Source organism: Microcebus murinus, chromosome 3, assembly GCF_040939455.1.
Source record: "Microcebus murinus isolate Inina chromosome 3, M.murinus_Inina_mat1.0, whole genome shotgun sequence".
Lineage (NCBI taxonomy): Eukaryota > Metazoa > Chordata > Mammalia > Primates > Cheirogaleidae > Microcebus > Microcebus murinus.
In genome coordinates, this window is record NC_134106.1 from 113,862,458 (window position 1) to 113,882,297 (window position 19,840).

A 19,840-nucleotide genomic window follows, 5' to 3' on the forward strand; every position below is an offset into this window, starting at 1 on the left:
GCCCCTGCCCCTGCCCTTGCCCCTGCCTGGCCCTTGCCCCTGCCCCTGCCCCTGCCCCTGCCCCTGCCCCGGCCCCGGCCCCGGTCCCGGCCCCTGCCCCTGCCCCTGCCCCTGCCCCTGCCCCGGCCCCTGCCCCTGCCCCTGCCCCTGCCCCTGCCCCTGCCCCGGCCCCGGCCCCTGCCCCTGCCCCGGCCCCTGCCCCTGCCCCTGCCTGGCCCCTGCCCCTGCCTGGCCCCTGCCTGGCCCCTGCCCCTGCCTGGCCCCTGCTTGGCCCCTGCCCCTGCCCCTGCCCCTGCCCCTGCCCCTGCCCCGGCCCCTGCCCCGGCCCCTGCCCCTGCCCCTGCCCCTGCCCCGGCCCCTGCCCCGGCCCCTGCCCCTGCCCCTTCCTGGCCCCTGCCTGGCCCCTGCCCCGGCCCCTGCCCCGGCCCCTGCCCCTGCCTGGCCCCTGCCTAGCCCCGGCCCCTGCCCCTGCCCCTGCCCCTGCCTGGCCCCTGCCCCTGCCCCTGCCCCTGCCCCTGCCCCTGCCTGGCCCCTGCCCCTGCCCCTGCCCCTGCCCGGCCCCTGCCCCTGCCCCTGCCCCTGCCCTGGCCCCTGCCCCTGCCCCGGCCCCTGCCCCTGCCCCTGCCCCTGCCCTGGCCCCTGCCCCTGCCCCTGCCCCTGCCCTGGCCCCTGCCCCTGCCCCTGCCCCTGCCCCTGCCCCTGCCCCTGCCCCGGCCCCTGCCCCTGCCCCTGCCCCTGCCCCGGCCCCTGCCCCTGCCCCTGCCCCGGCCCCTGCCCCGGCCCCTGCCCCTGCCCCTTCCTGGCCCCTGCCTGGCCCCTGCCCCGGCCCCTGCCCCGGCCCCTGCCCCTGCCCCTGCCCCTGCCTGGCCCCTGCCTAGCCCCGGCCCCTGCCCCTGCCCCTGCCCCTGCCCCTGCCCCTGCCCCTGCCCCTGCCCCTGCCCGGGCCGGGCCTCTGTGGCGTCTGCCTCTGCCCAGCGCGCCTTCCGCTCCCCCCAGGCACTCTCCCTAGCGGAGTTTGAAACAAAGCTGATGCCCAGGCCCCAACCCGGACCAGTTAAGCTAGAATCTTTGCATTCAGAGCCCAGGCACTGATATTTTTTAAAAGCTTCTCAGACTCATTTCCTGCCAAGACAGAGACACGGCTTTAGGTCTGGGCTGAAGCGTCAGCTGCCCCAAGAGGCCCTCCTTGAACACCTCCAGGAGGGAGCTGTTGTCTTGCCACTCAGCTCCGCTTCTTCCTTGGTTCCTTGGTATAGTTATCATAATTTGGAATTATTGCATTTATTTGAATGTTTTTATTTGTCTTCCCCCAGGCCCCTTGTAAGGACAGGGAATGTGTCTGTTTTGGTCTTTGTGCTTTTCTTCGGTGCAGTGTCAGGCGCGTAATAGATTCTGAGTCCGAGTGCGTGGCCGCCTCTGCCCCAGCCCTGAGCACTGCGTCTGCTTGTTGACTTGAATGGAGCTGGCTGGATCCTTACCGCAGGTGGGCACTCGGACGGAGGTATCACCCTGAGCAGTAGCATTCACAATTATTTGGGGATTTGGGGCACAGGGGTTGTGAACACATTGTGAAAGTTCAATTTGTTGGGTTAGGCCATTTAGCCATAATCTAAATAGTTGCAGATGGTTTCTACACCTGGGTTGCACGGAAGGACAAAACAAGTAAATTTGTGTCTTTAAACAAATAATGAAACTCTGAGGAGTCTGAAAACAACTCCTGGTGAAGTCCCTTGCGTGCAGGTGGCCTCCGCATGGCCGGCCGCCTGCGGGCTAGCTACGGCTGAGTCTGCTCTTTCCAAATTATTAGTTGGTAGTTCTCAAATAAAACAAAGCAAACCAAACAACCTGCCTGCTGTTTCCCCCCATAGTTAGTATGTTCACCAAGCTGACCAATAACTTCTAAGGTGCTTTTCCCTAGGTTTAAATTAACCAAGACCAGTATGTGGAGTGACTTTTTTTTTTTTTTTTTTTTGCTTTATTTCACTTCCTTAAGGAATCATCTTGGTTTCTTGGTTTTTCACTCTTCCTTTCCTGAGTTTTATGGGGCGATCTGCTGGAGGAAAACAGGGTGGAGGAGAGGGAGGAGAGAGGAGAATGGGCAGAGGATGGGAAAGGGCGTAAATGAAACACGAACCCAGCCATGCAGCAAAAGCCTTATTCTGCCTCTTATCTGGGGAAGTGCCATATTCTCATGGAGAGAAATGCACGTGCACACGCACACCCCTAAACCCACACAGATGGAACCTCCTCCGCGGAGAAGCCAGATACAGGAAACTGACTTGTGCACAGGAACTTGCTAATCTCTTTTGTCACGTCCCAGTTGCACCTGCCTCTGCAGTCACCACGCACACGGAGCCAGGCCGTCTTGCGTTGGGTGCTCGGCCGGCCCAACTCTTACATTTTTAGTTCATCGGATATGAGTCAGTTATATCCATGGGGAAGAAGGAGAGGTTGATCCTGGAAGGAAATCACCGCAGCGAAAAGGCTTGGGCCACTCTTGTTTTTTACCTGTGCTGAACAAACTTGACTTCCGGAGTCAGTAATTTTGGTGCCAAGAAATTTCTTCGGCATTCTACAACTGGTAAGACTTTTGCTTCTTTAAAAATATTTATTCAGTGTCAAAAGGAATTTTTCTAGTTTCACATAGCTCTTGCTCTAGGCTAAATGTGGTACTCGCCCTGTTTTGCCTGTTGTAAAGTATGGAACCAATTTACAGGGGAAGGGGGCTGCTCTGAGAGCCCTACACCCCCCCCCAAAGTCCTAACAAGATGCATATAGTGTTTGAAACATTAAAAGTTAGAATAGTTGGCTTTTTGTTTTTTCCAGATATTCTCCTAGAGAATGCCCATGCTTGTGATTGACTACGACTGAGCTCAGCTATGTGGGTGGTTTAAATATCATCCAAGGTTTGATGAAGTCAATCTAAAGATCCTCTAAGTTATGTAAACATGAATTTTAAAATTTTCTAGTTCAGAAAAGAAACAGAATCAAAATATGGAGATTTGGATCTGGAATTCCTAGATTGTTTGTTTCACCTATTGCCAAGGCTAATGTCTATCTTCTAAAAGTGGTATATGATGTATAAGTATGTATTTTTAAATTAAATTAAATTTTGTTTTCTGAAGTGGTTTGATTAGGAGACATGCTATGAGGTACCAGTGAGTAGCCTGAGTTGTAGCTAAATGAAGTTTGTGAAACCACCAGGTTTAGGTGCTTTACTATAAAGTAAAGCTGCCATTGAAGTATTTGAGCAAATCACAAGTAGTTAATAGTCACTTATTGATTCTAGGCTGGTGCTGTGGGGGATATAAGAGAAATATGAAGAAATGTGTACTTTGGAGGACTTTATAATCTAGTAGTTGTGGTAAAAAGTAAAATTTAGGAAGCCGTGCAAGATGGGAATTATGTGATGGACGGGTGGCATGGGCTTTGAGAGTTATAGAAGTTCCAGGAAGGGGTTGGGAGTGGACTGGAGTAGTCAGGAGAGATGGGCTTTGGAAGGGTTTCAGACTGGGAGGACTATGTAGGCGAAGACATCAAGATGAGGTTGATTTGGAGGTGACGAGCCCAGTTGAAGAGATGGCTGGAGAAGACAAGAAAGTGTATTTTACACATTGCAGGAAATAAGAAAGGAAGGGGTGCGGGCAGATTAGGGAGGACCTTGCCCTGCCATGGAGGAGAAGACCCTCCATTTGGTAGTTTCTAGTTGTCTTCCGCCCCTGGGCTCCTCCTTACCCACTCTCGCCGGCCTGCGTGATTCCATCTGGATGGAAGCCTGGCGAGCTTTGCCTCCTCGTGCTTGGGCTGCTTTTTGCTTCCCTGCGTCCATCTGTGGTCCTTTATTTGCCCTCTACTGTCTTCCCTCAGTCCATCATTTATGCAGAGGAAGGTCTGTGTGGCGTGCTGTGCCTGTAAGACTGCCACTTCTGGTTTCTACATTTTTGCGAGGCCCTTCAATCATCTGGTAATTAAAGTGGCCTTTGCCTTGGCAGAACAAATTGGTTGATGGTCTGTAAGCAGGACTCTATTCCTCAAAAGCCAGTCCAAAAATTCCATGAGATATGTGTTGCTTGCTGTGCATGTTTAATTGGGTTGATGTGGATTTGCTGCTGCTCTTGTCCAGACATTTTGTTAGTGAGTCAGGAGATCATAATGATTCAAAACATTTTTTCTGGACCATAAAATATCTGAATTCATATAATAACAAATATATAGTCTGGTGAATAAGAACCCAGACTTTGGAGCCAGGTTGCCTTGGGTTGAATCCCGGTTGTATCATTCCTGGGCTGTCGGAACCTCAGACAAATTACTTCTTCAATGCTCAGATTAAAAAAAAAAATCTATAAAATAACTCTAATGACAGTATTAATAACTGAAAATACCTACGTCAGAGGGTTGTTGTAGAGATAACATGAGATAAAAATACGTAAAGCATTTACCCTAGTGCTTGGCATCAAACAAACTCTCAATAGATGCAGCTATTATGATTCTTATTAAGAACTTGGCTATGGATGCAAACAAAGATGATATGATTCCTGGCTTGGGAGCAAGAGATCTGAAAACTAACGTTTTGAATGTTAATATTTCTTTCAAGGAAAATTGGGGATGACAGATGGAGGCTGGGAATCAAAGGTTTTTGAGCACTGAGTATAGACTAGGCACAGGGGTTGGGTGTTTTATAGTGATAATGCATAGGAAAAAGGAAAAAAGATTAGAAACTGACTTTCCAGCCTTTCCGTACCAGTTTCTCAGGCTTATAAGAGGACTCCTCTGAGGATCTACTGCAGGGTCTGTGGGTGGCTGTGGTGGACACTTCTCTCTGAATGCTTTGGGTGAAAACACAGAGGTGCTTGGAAGTAGAGACAGAGAGAATGACCTCTCTTTCTTGGACAGTAAAATTATTTAATTTTATGATGTTTTAATTTTAGCATTAGCAAGGCACAACTAAAAGTCCATTTCTATTCGGGAGTTGGGACCATTTGACAATGAGTGCTCTGAGTGCTTATTTGGGTTCTTGATGCTTGGATCTGGATGAAAGAAAGCCAAGATTAAAAAGCATCTTGCTTCCCCATTTCACTTTCTAGATTCTAGAGTCTTGAGATTCTTTTGGATTAGAAATCTCCGTTTTAAAAATGCAAATACAGCTAGTATGTTAATTGTGTAGAGGATTCTCAGTTATGTGTGCAGATTACTTTAGTCAAATGTTTTCCTTCTAGAGCCCCGCTGAGACCGAAAGGAAGGAAGCCTTTCCAAACCAGTTTGGGGGCGTCATGGATGGCAAAGGATGGGCGCTGGCCAGGGCGGGGTGCCCAGGTGGGGGCTGGCGGGCAGTGGGAGCGGGGAGGCGTCCGAGTGTGAGCGGACCAGCGGACGAGCGGAAGGCGGGGGGGGGGGGGGGGGGGGGGGGGGGGGCGGACACGGGCACGCATGCGCCCTCTGGCTCTGCGGCAGCGCCTGCGCGCCCTGCGCCGCCTCAGCCGCTGGCGCGGAAGTCGTCGAGCTGCTGAGCTGCTCCCCGGAAGGAGCCGCTTGTTCGAGCCGAGGTTGATGTGTCCGGTTCTGGCCTGGAACAGTGGATCTTAAGCTGGCTGGACATCAGAACCACTTGGGAAGCTTTTAGGGAGTAGGAATTCTCACGTATCGTAGCCCAGCCCTGGAGTGGGGTCCAGGAATCTGTGTGATAAAAAAAATACAAGCCCTAAAACAACTAAGAAACAGTCATTTTACAGTGGGGATTTGGGAGCCATTAATCCAGAACTCTCCTACTAGGGCCCCCAAAACCAAGATGGTAAGTTGAATATGTGCTGAAGGAAGCAAATCGATTTCCTTTCTATTGTGATTATTATCTTCACACGGAAAGTGTTTTCCTTTGTTTCAAATTTATTCCTAGGGATGATTTCCTGGTGGTGGATGACTGCGTCAAGGGCGTGAGCATATTTAGCGCTATCATATCTATTAATACATTTTAGCATGCACTACTTTTCAAAAAACACTGAAGTGTTACGGACATGCATGAGCTATGTATCACTACTCAGGGTGAGCCCAAAGCAAGGAATTTGCTTTTAAGGGACAAAGTGCCAAATTACTTTCCCATCTCTCTTTTCCGGTAAAATAGAATACTAATGAATTACGTTTGGGAGAAATTTCCAGAGCGTTACTGAATGCTCATTTGCTTCTTAGAGCATGAGTTAGAGCTTTCTTATCTCTCTGCTCAGTTTCTTGTAAAACTGAAGTCAGCAGTGATCTCTTCCCCATTTCTTAGAAAAGACAATCAAGGAAGAGAGTGGTTGAGTAACAGGCGATATGGTTCCCATCACATTTGCCGTGAGAACTACACATGGTCATCTTTTCAGTTCATCATTAGAGCAAATAAATGATTGAGTAGTTTGCATACATGACCTGATGGAAAAACCCACTGTAAAGTGGGAGTACAAACATGCACCACCATACCTGGCTAATTTTTAAATTTTTTTGTAGAGACTGGGTCTCTCTGTGTTGTCCAGGCTTGTCTAAAACTCCTAGTCTTAAGCCATCCTCTTGCCTCAACCTCCACTGCAAGGTGTGAGCCACTGGGCCTGGCCTTATCAATATTTAAGAGGAAGGCTGTGGGTTTTGTGGACCAGATGTACCTTGCTTTTAACATGTAGATGTTACCGTAAATCCCTGGGCAAAGTATTGTAAAGGGAGTTTGGATTCAAGAAGTCTGGATCTGGAGTTGTGGATACTAAGGGGGTTTGTTTAGAGCAGCTCAGGAAGTGAGTAGCTGGGTACTGAGGACATGCTAGAGTAGACTGCAGGAACTCAGAAATAAGCCTAGGGAGAAGCTACCATCAAAGGGGTGTGTGTGTGTGTGTGTGTTAGAGAGAGAAGAGACGGGAAGGGAAGGGGAGGGAAGGGAAGATTTCTTAAGAAGTAACAAGGAGAAGCTGATCTCAAAGGTGAACAAGATGGATGTGAAAATAGCTCCATTTTGACCCCCCCCAAAATAGAAGCTCAAATCAGAGAAGAAATGATTCTTCTAAATCATTGCTTCTCAAATTGTAGTGTGGTTAAGAATCACCGGGACGGGTGGAGGACATGTTAGTTAACGCACATACCAGGCTCACCTCCATGTGTTCTGATATGGCCGGTCTGGAGGTTGCAGGAACATGCATTTGTAACACGTGCTCCCACCCTATGAAGACTCTGATGAAAATGGTCTGCAGATTATACTTTGAGAAACACTAACAGATTAAAGGTTATATTTTGGTTTGGTGCCGGGAATGTATCTCTGCGTGTGTGTGTTGTGGTTGAGGCTGCTACCTGGAGGCTCAGAAGCTAAGGCTGTGCCCTTTAAAAGGGGAGTGACAACAGAGAAAGCCCAGAGAGACAGGTCATTCATTTGGCAGAGAAAAAACTGAGAACAGAAGGCTGTATTTATGGCACTCTTTACAGGAGCATAGTTTGTACCACCAATTCCCTTCCATGAACTGTCAGACAGCATTTGTCCAGCATTTGTATTTTTTTATTTTTTTTTTACATTCCATGGATGGTGAGACCTGTCCAGCATTTGAACCAACTGAAAGTAGCCGTGCACAGGGCTAGTACGGCGTAGAGAAAGATGGCCCGGGGAGTCTGGAATCCATGAACATTCTGCTCAAACCACTGGGAAATGGCATTAAACCTGCAGTGGGGTGTGGGTGCGGTGTGCAGGAAACACTTTGGGCCTTAGTGTGTGATGACATTACATTAAAAAAGTATAATTTTTGATAAAATGTAGTATTTTAATGTATAGCACTTGAAATGGTAAGAACAATTAGACATATGCCATAGCAAGACTGTATCACAGAATAAACATATCGCAAATGAGTGGCACTGTCGCAGCGGGAGCCACGGCCCTGAGCTTATCTGTCCATCTGGCTTTAGAGCTTCAGTGACTGTAAGGAGCTCCTAAACGGCCTTCAGCGCCTTGTGTTCTTCTCACGCTGAAGGTGATTCTTTTACTTTAAGCAGTTCCCATCACCAGGGCCTCTAGTCCTGGGACGTGGCGGGATAAAGTGAGGACAAGCTAACGGCTGGTCTCGGCACTGGGGCCCAGCTTGGGGTCTGCTGGGCGTCACGGTCCGACACCTGGCGCCAGACCGCCTCCCCCGGCACCTGTTGGCGGTCCTCTTCCCCACGGCACAGGGTTTGCATGGCCCTGATTGGCTTATGCTTTGTTTCTTAATCTTTTTTTTTTTTTGTCACAAATTCCTTTGAAAATCTGATAAGAACCAAAGACTTTATCTTCATACAGGAGCGTATACATTTGCCACACAGTCTCAGGGGGTTTAGGGACCCTTTGCAGCCCGTCCACGGACGCCCGGGGACCAGAGGGCTCGTCTTACCGAGTGTGGCCTCGGAGCAGAGGAGCGCTGCAGAGGCTGTGAGAGCAAGTTCTGGTTGTGGCTGGTGTCGGGTCAAGCCCCTGCAGACGGCAATGCTGGGTCTCCTGGCCAGGCGGAAACGAGGATACGATAGGCACATGCACAGTTAATAGCTTCGACCCTTACACTGAGCAGCATGCGGGGCTGGAGTTGCTCCTTTCACAGCGAAGATGGCTAATGTCCTAAGGCCTTAGTGCTGAGTTCCCTTATGTGAAGCCAGGATCAGTCCCATCTGGGAGACCAGTCTGGCTCAAGACTCCACTCTGCGCCTGGCTGCTGTCCCACGGCGCGGTGTGCCAGCCACGCAGGCAGGCTGAGAGCGGCTCTGGCTCGGTGGGGCCATGCTGGACGCCAGTAGGGGAGGCATTAGCCGGTGTGCAACATGCTTGCTTCTGAGTGCAAGGTGAAGGTTTCACGTGTGAGGCTGAACATCTGGTTAGGCCTGATGACTCTGGGGATAGTCCTACTCCTGGGCAGCCTTTTGACCTCAGAAGCCCAGTTAGTCACTCTCTGTTAGTGGATACCTGACTTGCAATTTGGGGAACTAGGTGTTTTTGGCGGCAAGCTCATGCTTTTGTTAATCTCCTGTTCTCTTGGACTGTGATAGCAGGCAGGGTCTGCAGGCTTACCCCAAACCCATCTATTTATATTCGCCAACTCTGCTTAAAGAGATAAGATGAGACCATGTTCTCATGTCATGGTCACAGAGTGGATTGACACAGGATGGGAATGGGAAATGTAGTCTGTCTTCAACCCTCCAGAGGAAAATGTATGTGAAATTGACTAAATAAATTGTGAGTCAATGTTCTCTTGGTCTAGGGTATATAAAAATTGCAAATCTGTCTTTGGATAGAAAATGAAAATCTATAGCAAATATATTAATGTCCCTCAACTTGTAGCTGAAAGCATTGTTAGCTTCATGTGCTGTGTGTCTAATATATTAACGTCCCTCAATTAATGTAATTAATGTCCCTCAACTTGGGTAACCATTTTAATTATTGTATATCCATAATTAGGTATTTTGCCAGTTTCAATATGTACTTTAATAATAATACTGCATCACATAAGCTCCAGTTATAGCCCTCGAAACACAAATATTCCATGTACACCAAAGGCCAGCAGCAAACTCTGTACTCTTCTTCTCTCCTGGAGATTATTTCCCCTTCTTGGTCATTGTGTCTGGCTGCCTTGTTGCAGGAACAGGGGAGTAGCCCGGCACATATCTCTTCCTTGATACTTTTCTTTCTTTCAAGCGGGATCCCTGCCTTTCTTCTGTTTTCCCCCCACTTCTGGTTCCGCTATCATCTTCTTTAAATGTGCACCTCTAAATGTGCAACCTTCACCATGAACCTTTTCCTCCCCTTTTTGCAATTTTTTTGGTTGCCGCAAAAACTTCTACCATCTTTGTTCCGATTGTGAGCTGTAAATGATTCCCACCATGGTTGAGCAGTGTAAGAATGCCTGTGATTATAACAAGAAGGAAAACCATACATTCGGATTCAATTTTAAATGATATAAAACCACTGTCATCAATTTCAAAAACCACTGTCATCATTTCAGAAACCCCTAAGGGATCTAGAAATCCTCCTTGGTATATTTTCTCTTGATAAAGCCTGATTTTCCTTAAGCTCCAATATCTTTGGGGAATAACTGCTGAAATTTATGCCGATAGTCACTCTTTTCTCCGCCGGGTATGATAAGGGAGGAAGAGAGGGTGTCGGAGGTATATATAAGAAATAGGAGGGGAAAGGCCAGAAAACCTTACATATTGACAGTACCACAATTTCCTACATCTACCAAAATAATATTGTCACTATATTTCTGGGCACAGACTATATGGCAATATCAGAGAAGTATCTGTAATAATGTTGACTTTAGAAATATAATAATAATACCTGTTCATTGTAGCAAATGTGGCTTATGCCTTTTAACTTGAATATGCTTGTGTACATCTTATTTGTAAGACTTTAATTCAGTTTTTATGTATCAAAATTGCCATCATCCCTCCAAGATGTTTTGTTTTCCCTCCAAGATGTGCAAAATCTATAGAAAGAAGCTTAAACATTGGTTCCTAATGTAATAGAAATACAGCTAATGAGAGATATTGGAGTTAATAAATAGATTTGTGTGGCTTTTGTTTTTAAAAGGAGAGATAATTAGGTTTAGCTAGTATAAGAATTTAAGCAAAATATACAATATTTAGGTGATGAATACAGATGATTATTTCTAAATTTTTAACACATGAAAAGGTTCCCAAAGGAATTTTTTTATTTTTTTTTCTTTCTTTAACTGTACACAAGACTGAGCAATCCCAAAGGAATTTTTTAAGAAGCACATTTTCCTTATGCATCTTTTAAATATTCAATTTGGAAATAATTTACTTTCAAATATTTTGAAAAACATAGCTCTTAGGTAAATCATAAATGTATTCATTTTGGTATAAATTAGGAAAATGAAGGAAAATTACTTTGCATCCTTTCATGGCTATTTTCAACACTGTAATACCATATATCTAAAAGTTTATTCCTTTCAAATGCCAAATATTAGTTGGAATATAAAAATTATTTGAAAAGTTGATTAGTTTAGTGAAAAAAGTTTTCCTTTTAAATGTAATTGAAATCTCGTGTCTGATTTGGCAATATTCCTGATTATACTTTTTGCATGTGCTTCTTTCTGGCTTTGGTTTAACAATAACTCATGATCATGTTAGGATGCCTGTTGTTCGTGAGACACACAGCACATGAAGCTAACAATGCTTTCAGCTACAAGTTATACAATCCCTGACTAATGGGGGCTTAAAACAGCCAGGCTTCATTTTTCCTGGAGGTCTGTATTTCTGGCACTGGTTCAGCGGCTCGGTGAAACATCCCTGCAGCTCTGTGTTCCCTCCCGGCTGCAAGATGACTGCTGCAGCTCCGAGCCTGTGCACGGGTCCAGAGGCATGCGGGGGCAGAGGCAGGCAGGAGGGCGAGTTGGCAGTGTCTGTCTCTTTCTAGGACAACAAGAATTTTCCCGGAGACCTCCCAAATAGATATCAGCTTCTGTGTCATTGGCCAGAACTGGGTTACATGTCCATCCTAGCTGCTGGAGGGAAAAGGCAGAAACAAAAATCGTATTGTTAGGCCGGGTGCGGTGGCTCACGCCTGTAATCCTAGCACTCTGGAAGGCTGAAGCGGGCAGATTGCTCAAGGTCAGGAGTTCGAAACCAGCCTGAGCAAGAGTGAGGCCCCGTCTCTACTATAAATAGAAATAAATTAATTGGCCAACTAATATATATAGAAAAAATTAGGTGGGCATGGTGGCACATGCCTGTAGTCCCAGCTACTCGGGAGGCCGAGGCAGGAGGATTGCTTGAGCCTAGGAGTTTGAGGTTGCTGTGAGCTAGGCTGATGCCATGGCACTCACTCTAGCCTGGGCAACAAAGCAAGACTGTGTCTCAAAAAAAAAAAATCGTATTGTTTATATCTATAAAGCACTGATATACATATGGCAGTGTGTCTATGGTGTTAAAACTTAATGGATGGGGCAATCGGGAAAAAACTGTCTCAAAATTAGGGAGACTATAATGAAAGAAAAATTGAGAAGTACTGGCCTAGACCACCAGTGATTCATTGCCTGGGGCTTTGCATATTGTCTGACAAACAAAATTAAATTCTATTATTGATAACAAAGAGAAGCACAGATATAGAGAAGAAAACTAACAGTGCCTGCCATAGATAATGTCATAAATTAAATTAATGAACAGCTTACATTATCTTGTGATTGTTGGACGTCTTTTACTGGACTGTAAACTTCTTAAAAGTAGAAACTATGTCTTATTTGGACATATATCTTTGTAGATTAGTAGTACACTAGTCCTTCCATATATATGTTATGTAGGTTGAATGGAACAAACATTTTACCTGACGTGTTTTATAGCTGCACTGTCACCTCCAAACGTCAAGTTGCACACATTTCTCTCCCCCAAAGCCTTCAGCAGCTTCCGGGCACAAGGCCCAGCTTCTCATTCTCGCTTCCCACCGCTCCCCCAGCCACCCACCGCGCAGTGGCTGAGCTACTTGCTCCCTGAGCACAGCTCTGCTTCCGGTCCTCTGTGCGTGAGCACCCGCCACGCCCTGCCTTCCGCTCTGTCAGACTCCCTTCCCTTCTAGCCTCTATTCTATGTCACTGCCTCCTGAGGCCTTGAGGCGGTTCCCACCGCCTAGAATACTCTTTCCTTCCTTGCCAACTGTGTAAACCCCTCCCTTCCCTAGTTTAAGTCCTGCTTCTGCAGGTCTTTACAGTGTCCCCAGTCAGCGAATCTCCGCCCTTCTTAAACCCTGTGCCATTTCCTATGCCCTCGGTCCTTCGTCACCTGATTAACAAGTAGGTGTGCCTCACGTCCTCTGCACTCTTACTTCTCTGACTCAAGCATCTGGATGTTGTCTTCACAACAGGCTAAGTTTCAGGAAAGCAGAGAGTCTCCCACGATGCCCAGTGCTGTGTGTATAGGAAGCAATTAATAAAAGCTGGTTAAATAATAGATTAAATTGATAAATATCAATAGATAAAATGAGAGCCAACATGCTGTTGGGAAATTCGGTTTTCTTCGCAGTTCTAGAACCCACTGTGTTTGTGTTTCAACATAGCTATACCAAACCTCACAGGGATTTACTCACAAGAGAAAAATCTGGAGGCCTGACCTAGGAGCCAGAAGTATCTACTAGCTCTGTTCTGCCTTCCAGCTCCTGTCCCTCTCTGCGAGAGAGTGTTGGAAGCACGGAGGTGTGGCATAAAGCTCAGGACTTTGGAGTTGGCCCTGGGGTTAAGTCAGCCCTGGCTCTGTTACTATTAGCTGTGAATCTGGAGCAAGATTTAATTTCTTTGGGCCTCAGTCATCGTGTCTATAAAATGGGTGAAATATTAGCTACCATGTGGGATTGTTGTGAGGTTAAAATGAGGTCATGTATGAAAGTGTCTGCTTCACAATCTGGTGCCTTGTGGATACTTAGTAAGTGGTGCTGTGTATGTTTTGGGGGCAAATCACTTTGTTTTACTAAATTTGCTTCGCAGTATTCCCTTGAAGAAAGGAAGTCTCTTTGGTGCACTTGTTTGAAAGATATTTCTATCAGAGTAGTTAGAATAAGAGTAATATCCACATTTCATAGCATTTGTAACTGGAATGAAACCCTATTGTTTTATAGATGACGAACCCAGAGAGGGTGAGTAATTTGCTCCTGATGACAAAGCCAGGGCAGAGATGAAATTGAATCTTGACTCCAATTATCTTGACTGCTGATGAGGGCTTTTTTTTTTTTTTTTTTAACTTGTTCAGGGTTGCTAGATCTAGCAAATAAAAAATACAGGATGCCAGTTAAACTTTGGATTTCAGATAAACAACAAATAATTTTTTCTTTTTTTTTTTTTCTTTTTTTTTTTTTTTTTTAATTTTCCAATTGCTAAAACCTGGCAACAAATAATTTTTTATGTAGGTATGTTCCATGGCTGTTATAGTTAAAGAAAAATATACCATACCTGGAGAACAAGCTAGAAGAACAGTGTGCAGAGGCTATGTGATACATAACAGTGCTGTTGGCAACCTGATCCAGTAGGCACTGGGACCTACCTTTAAAAGGGAAAAAAGCCAGCTGGGCGCGGTGGCTCACGCCTGTAATCCTAGCTCCCTGGGAGGCCGAGGTGGGCGGATCGTTTGAGCTCAGGAGTTCGAAACCAACCTGAGCAAGAGTGAGCCCTGTCTCTACTATAAATAGAAAGAAATTAATGGGCCAACTAATATATATAGAAAAAATTAGCCGGGCATGGCTGACGCCACGGCACTCACTCTAGCCTGGGCAAAAAAGTGAGACTCTGTCTCAAAAAAAAAAAGGGAAAAAAGCCACTTTGGGGAAGTGAGGCTATTGATTGTTTTTTTAAAGTTGCCTTATTACTAAAGTTTCAAACACATTCCAAAGAAAAGCAAGTAGTAAAACCAGTCCCCATATCCTATCACTCAGACTCAGCAATTGTCAGGATATTCCGTATTTGTTTCATCAGTCTTTTCTCCCCCTTTGCTGAAGCAGTTTAAAGTAAAGCTCAGATGTCATGTCACTTCACTTGTATAAACTTCACTGTGCATCTCTGAAAACAAGAATATTTTCTTATACTACCATGATGTCATCATCCCACCTAATAAAATTAGCAGTGAGTGACCCTTGAAATCTCCTAATACCCGGTTCACGTGCATGTTTTCCTGATTGTCTCAAAAATACCTTTTTCCGTTGCTTTAGTTCAGCATCCAGAGAAAGTCTACCCATTATATGGCTGTTAAGACTCTTCAGTATCTTTAATGCTGGTTATTTTAATGGCTGAAATGAAGTGCTGCAGGAAGACACTTAAGAGCCGTAGTTGGTGTCCTGTTCCCACAGGGTCCACAGCAAGCCGCGGGACTGCCCATGTGCGGGAAAGCCCATGGCGGGTCTGACTGTTCAGGAGATAATCAGCGCTGATAGTTCCATGGCTTTGTTTGTAAGAGATGAAAAGGAAGGAAAATGGAGAAAGAGATTTTTTGTTTTGTTTCATTTTGTTTGCCCTCATTGCTTCTCTGTGCCTAAGCAGCTTCAATTGTAGAATGGGGATAATAGTGTAATAATCCTTCCTTCCTAGATCGTAAGGAAAGTCAAATGGGTTCCTCCCGCCCGACCGGCACTTCACAGGCAGTCCCCTGCCCAGGCCTGCTGCTGAAAGCATGTTAGACAGCCTCCCAGCACAATTTTGATGTTCAAATTTGGAGACCTCCGCCTTCACCCTCGGGGCCTTGATTGCTTTGTAGATTATGAATAATGATACTTCCCAGGGCTGTGGGGTGGGTAGCAAATGCAGTGAATAAGTTACCAGATGCTTCCTTGCCACCTTAGTTATGAGCAGTATTATTAATCCAGGTGATCTTTATCCATACATTGGACACGGCTTTGGAATGGATTAGAATGCCTCAATTTCCTTCCTCCTCTGTGCAACAGCTAGTCCATTGCCCAGCACGTTGTCAGAATGCAGTACATATTTGGGAAAGGATTACATGATTGATATTATGGAGAGTTTAGATGAATGACACTTCAGATTATCAGTCCACAGATGACATAGGAAATGGATGGACTGCCATGGCTACTGTAGGTCAGTAGGGCCCAGACTTAGCCGGGAATGGCGCAGAGAATAGGATTGGTGCCCAGCAACCTATGTCTTAGATGCCTCACCTCTCTGTTGTACAGGTGTTTTCTTTTGCTTTTTTTTTAAACTTCCTTGTCCTCCAACCAAAACTGGCTTTGAGGAAAGAATGGAACTGGAAGCACATTCATGTAACTGTGGTAGTGGTAAACAAGGCTTTACCTTCCAAGGGTATTTGCATTTCAACAAAGTACCAAGCCTCAAGAGAAACGGCTGTTCCAATGGTGGCAGGTATACCTGGTAGGGAGGGGACTTCTTATCACCTTTGACTGCCCCAGTAGGCACGTGCCCTCTGACTGTGGGACGCCTGCTGTGCCAGCCGGCTTGTGACCCTGCCCCCGGCCGACCTTCTTGCAGGGCATCATTTGCAGTAGGGACCGTGGCTGTTGCTGATAGATGGGCGAGCTGGTGCTTTAGCCATCTCCCCATAGGGAGGAGGCCTCTGAACTGGGTCTTTAATAATCCCAGTCCAAGAAGTGAGCTGTGGGAATGTTATCAGATATTTCTGAACTATAGTCCTTCTTAAAGTGAGGGGCCCAGAGCACTCCGTTTTAAGCACCAATAGCAATGATGACTCGCAGGTGGGAAGACCCTGGAATTCAGCCAGGAGAACATCGTTGAAGGCGGAAGAAGGTATAACAGACTTTGCACGTGGTGGAGAAAGCTGTCTGTATCATGAGGGGCACAGCGGTGCCAAAAGGAGGGGACACAGCTGACACAGATAGTCAACTCTATGGCAGTGACGGTTCCTTGGACCTTGTTTCAGAAAAATAGCAAGTGTGGCCTCACTCTTCTAGTTCCTGATTTCACACACACACACAGACACACAGACACACATGTTTGGGTCAGTTTAATAAAGCTTCATGGGAAATGGAGCACTGAAGAGACCAGTGGGGGTTTTCAAATTTAATCCTACTAGGTAAGAATTATTAATACAAAACAAAAGTTCTCTAAAATAAACGCTTGTTGGGGTCTGGTTGAGAGAACCAACAAGAACACAGGTGTCAGGGCACATTTACCAAAGAGTTGCTCTGGCAAGAGAGGGGCGAGAAGCGATCTCAGGAGGGCGCCTGGGAGAGCAGCCGCTGCAGCTGCGTGACCCCAGGATGCGGCCTGTGCCCGCTCCTGCACCGCTCCCTGTCGCGCTCCTTCCTCTGGCTCTTTTGTTTTAAAAGCTTTAGTGCACGAAGCATAGACTACTGTGAAGATTTACTCGGTGTAAGTGCAAATTCTCTAATCTCCTCATTGGGTGTTTGGTCAGCGGGCTGTGTTTTGGGTGGCACTTTTGGGATGGTAAAGCCAGAGGAAGCCTTCTGGCGGGTGTCTGCATGCATGTGTGAGTGTTACAAGACATGGGCATAATGCCTGGGGCAGAGGTATTTAGAGGAGGGTGAAGGAGGTGGAGGGGTTATCTTCTGGTACATTTCAGTTCACTTTGGGATTATAGATTTAAGAAGGTTGGCTAGTGCTCAGTCCTGGGGTAAGCTCTTTTGGGGTTCTATTGTCTCTTGAAAGTCATTTTGGGTGGGCTTGGGGCCACCAAGGCCAGACAAGGGAAGCCTAGTACTTGAAAGGGACCAGGGAATCACCTCCTGAGAAGCTGGATTTAATGCAGAGGTATTGATCAGAAAGAAGGACTGATCATCCACGGAACAAGCAGGTCCGAGAATCGTACTCTGGCAGTGTCCGTCCATGCGTTCTGGGCGGAGAAGGAGTCTTGGCTAATGGGCTTCCTGTGTTTTGGTCCCATTGACAAGACCATAGGGAGGGAGTGGGCCTCAGGCTAAAGCATCTTCTTGGGTCATTCTGCTGACCCGGGAACTTCTCCTTATAGTTTGGCTTTCTGATAGCTCTTCCCGAGGGGAAAGGGTACACAGGCTGTGCTGAGGGTGGTCCAGTCCTTGTGACAGTTGCGTTTCTCATGGTCAGCAAGTGAATTAGCATGCTGGTATGTAAGCAAGTCTTGTGAACTTGATCGAAGTGAGTTTCATCTGGCAAAGTCAGATGCCTTCTTGTTGGTTGAGGGACTCAGACTTCTGAGGGTGTAAGGTGAAGCCAAGAGCTCTTGCAAATTCATTCAGTAGATAAGAACTGCCAGGTAAGGCAGCCCGTTTTCTTTAAAACTGCAGCACGTATATCCAGCAAGGCTCCTCTCATGAGACATCGAGGCTGTCAAAAGTGGGTGCCAAACTGACATCTTAAGAATGGGGGAATAGGAGGCCACTAATTTTGAAGACCGAAATAATTTCTCTTCTACTTTTGTCTCTCTTGCTTTAGGTAGTAACATGTACCTTAAGATAATAAAGGTGCTGTCTTTGTACTCTCATCACTGTCCTTGTAAAATTATTTGTATGCATTGTCCAAGGCTTAGGGTAAAAATGTGCTCCTTTAGAGAGACTTGAAAACTTTTGCCAGGTGCCTGGGTGGATTCCAATCTTTCAAGAACTGTACATCTTTTCTTGTCTCCTCCCTCCCTCCATCTCCCCCTCCCTTCTCTAAATGTAATCTAGGTACTGCCTCTCTCCAGTTTCTTGGGGCAGGATTACTTCTGACCTCCTTTCCCTGCCCTTTGCAGTCCTGCTGAAAGGCCTGTGTCGGCTCCGTTGACTTATCCACCTTGGGTAGACTCTGGACTTCTAAAAGAATTTTTAAAATTCTTTATTTTTATATATTTAGGAGGTACAAATCGAATTATGTTAAATGTATGTGTGGTGCAGTGGTAGAGTCTGGGCTATTGGTGTACCAGTCACCTGAGTAATGTATATTGTGCCCCACAGGTGACTGTTCTCCTCCCTCTTGTGAGTCTCCAGTGTCCATTATACCACTCTGTGGACACCGGACTTGACTTCTGCCCTCCTTGCACCATGAGGTCATCTGCAGCTCATTTTTCTTTTTTTTTTGTACAGATGAGGTCTATGTTGCTCAGGCTGGTCTTGAACTCCTGGCCTCAAGCAATTCTTCTGCCTCGGCCTCCCAAAGTGCTGGGATTACACGCGTGAGCCACCAAGCCTGGCCCATTTTTCATTTTTCATCTTCATTTCTTTCAGTTTACAAATATTGTTAAACTCACTGGGTTCTCCTTTTCTCTTAGGTTTTGGCCTGACAGTTCCTGTCTATATTTTCATCTCTTTGATACTTTTAAGAAGATGGTTTTTATGTTTTAAACATTTTAAGGTTTTTTTTTTTTTCTTTAGAAGGAAGATTGAGGCCAGGCATGGTGGCTCATATCTGTAATCCCAGCAATTTGGGAGGCTGAGGTGTGAGGATCTCTTGAGGCCAGGAGTTTGAGGGCACAGTGAGCTATGGGGACACCACGGGGCACTCCAGCCTGGGCGTAAGAGTAAGACTTTGTCTCAACAAACAAACAAATGCCACCAAAAAACAAATAAAAAAAAAAAAAAAGAAGGAAGATTGAGGCAAAAAGTATAGCTTGCCATTATTGGATAACAATGTTTGATCATTAAAAATGTAGCCTTTATTCCTGTTAGTCTGAAGCTGTTTATTTGAGTCTCAGCTGTTAAAAACTTTAAGGAGTTTTTTAAACCTGATTTTGGGTGATCAGAACATGAATTTAGTTAGAATAACATTTTGCTAACTAGGTAACAGGTTAGTTTATTGCTATCAAAATCACACTAAATAAAATTGTTCTATATTTCATGCAAAATGAGAAGGAAAATGTCTATGAGTTGTATTTTTAGGATTTTATGTGATTGACAAACTGGATTATTTCAATTTTCTTTAATAAGCATTTTATTTGTTCTGAATATAGGTGAATTAAATCTGCAGTAGAAATAAGTTATGAAAGTGACTCATTTGATGACATAATGACTAAACCAAGGGCCAAAATAGCAGAATGCTGCCCTTAGGAAGTAATGACTCCTCTGTCCCTTGGCACCATCAGGAGAGATCAGAAGATTATTGTTAAATTCCTTGTGTTTCTCCTTTATCAACAAATGAGAGTCAGATTAGCCTGCTCCAAGGATTATTTGTCTGTTTGGCTCCAGGCTAGCTGAATTATTTTTTTGTAGAGAGGAAAGAAGAAATAAACCAACTAACCAAACAAAAACATAAGTCCTTCCCACACAGATCTGAGTCTTTAGGCAAGAGGTTTGTTTCTCTGGGTGTCAGTTTTCTCAACTGAAAACTTTGAAGATTAGATTGGCTATATATTTCCCCAACTACAGTATGCATATCAATGGTGGTAAATAAGATCTTTTTAAGGGCAAACATTAAAAAAT

General features: G+C 45.8%; 1 protein-coding gene across 2 annotated transcripts in view; it reads left to right on the forward strand.

Annotated features, from left to right (window-relative positions):
- RHOH (ras homolog family member H) overlaps positions 1 to 19,840 on the forward strand; it is a 43,369-nt gene that overhangs the window by 1,458 nt on the left and 22,071 nt on the right. Inside the window, exons 2-3 of one of the 2 annotated variants that reach the window (XM_076001208.1) lie at positions 1,314 to 1,483; positions 2,321 to 2,581. The exons of the other annotated variant lie outside the window; for it this stretch is intronic. The gene's annotated coding sequence lies outside the window, so the exon portion shown is untranslated. The remainder of the gene's footprint in view (positions 1 to 1,313; positions 1,484 to 2,320; positions 2,582 to 19,840) is intronic. 2 annotated transcript variants of the gene reach the window in all.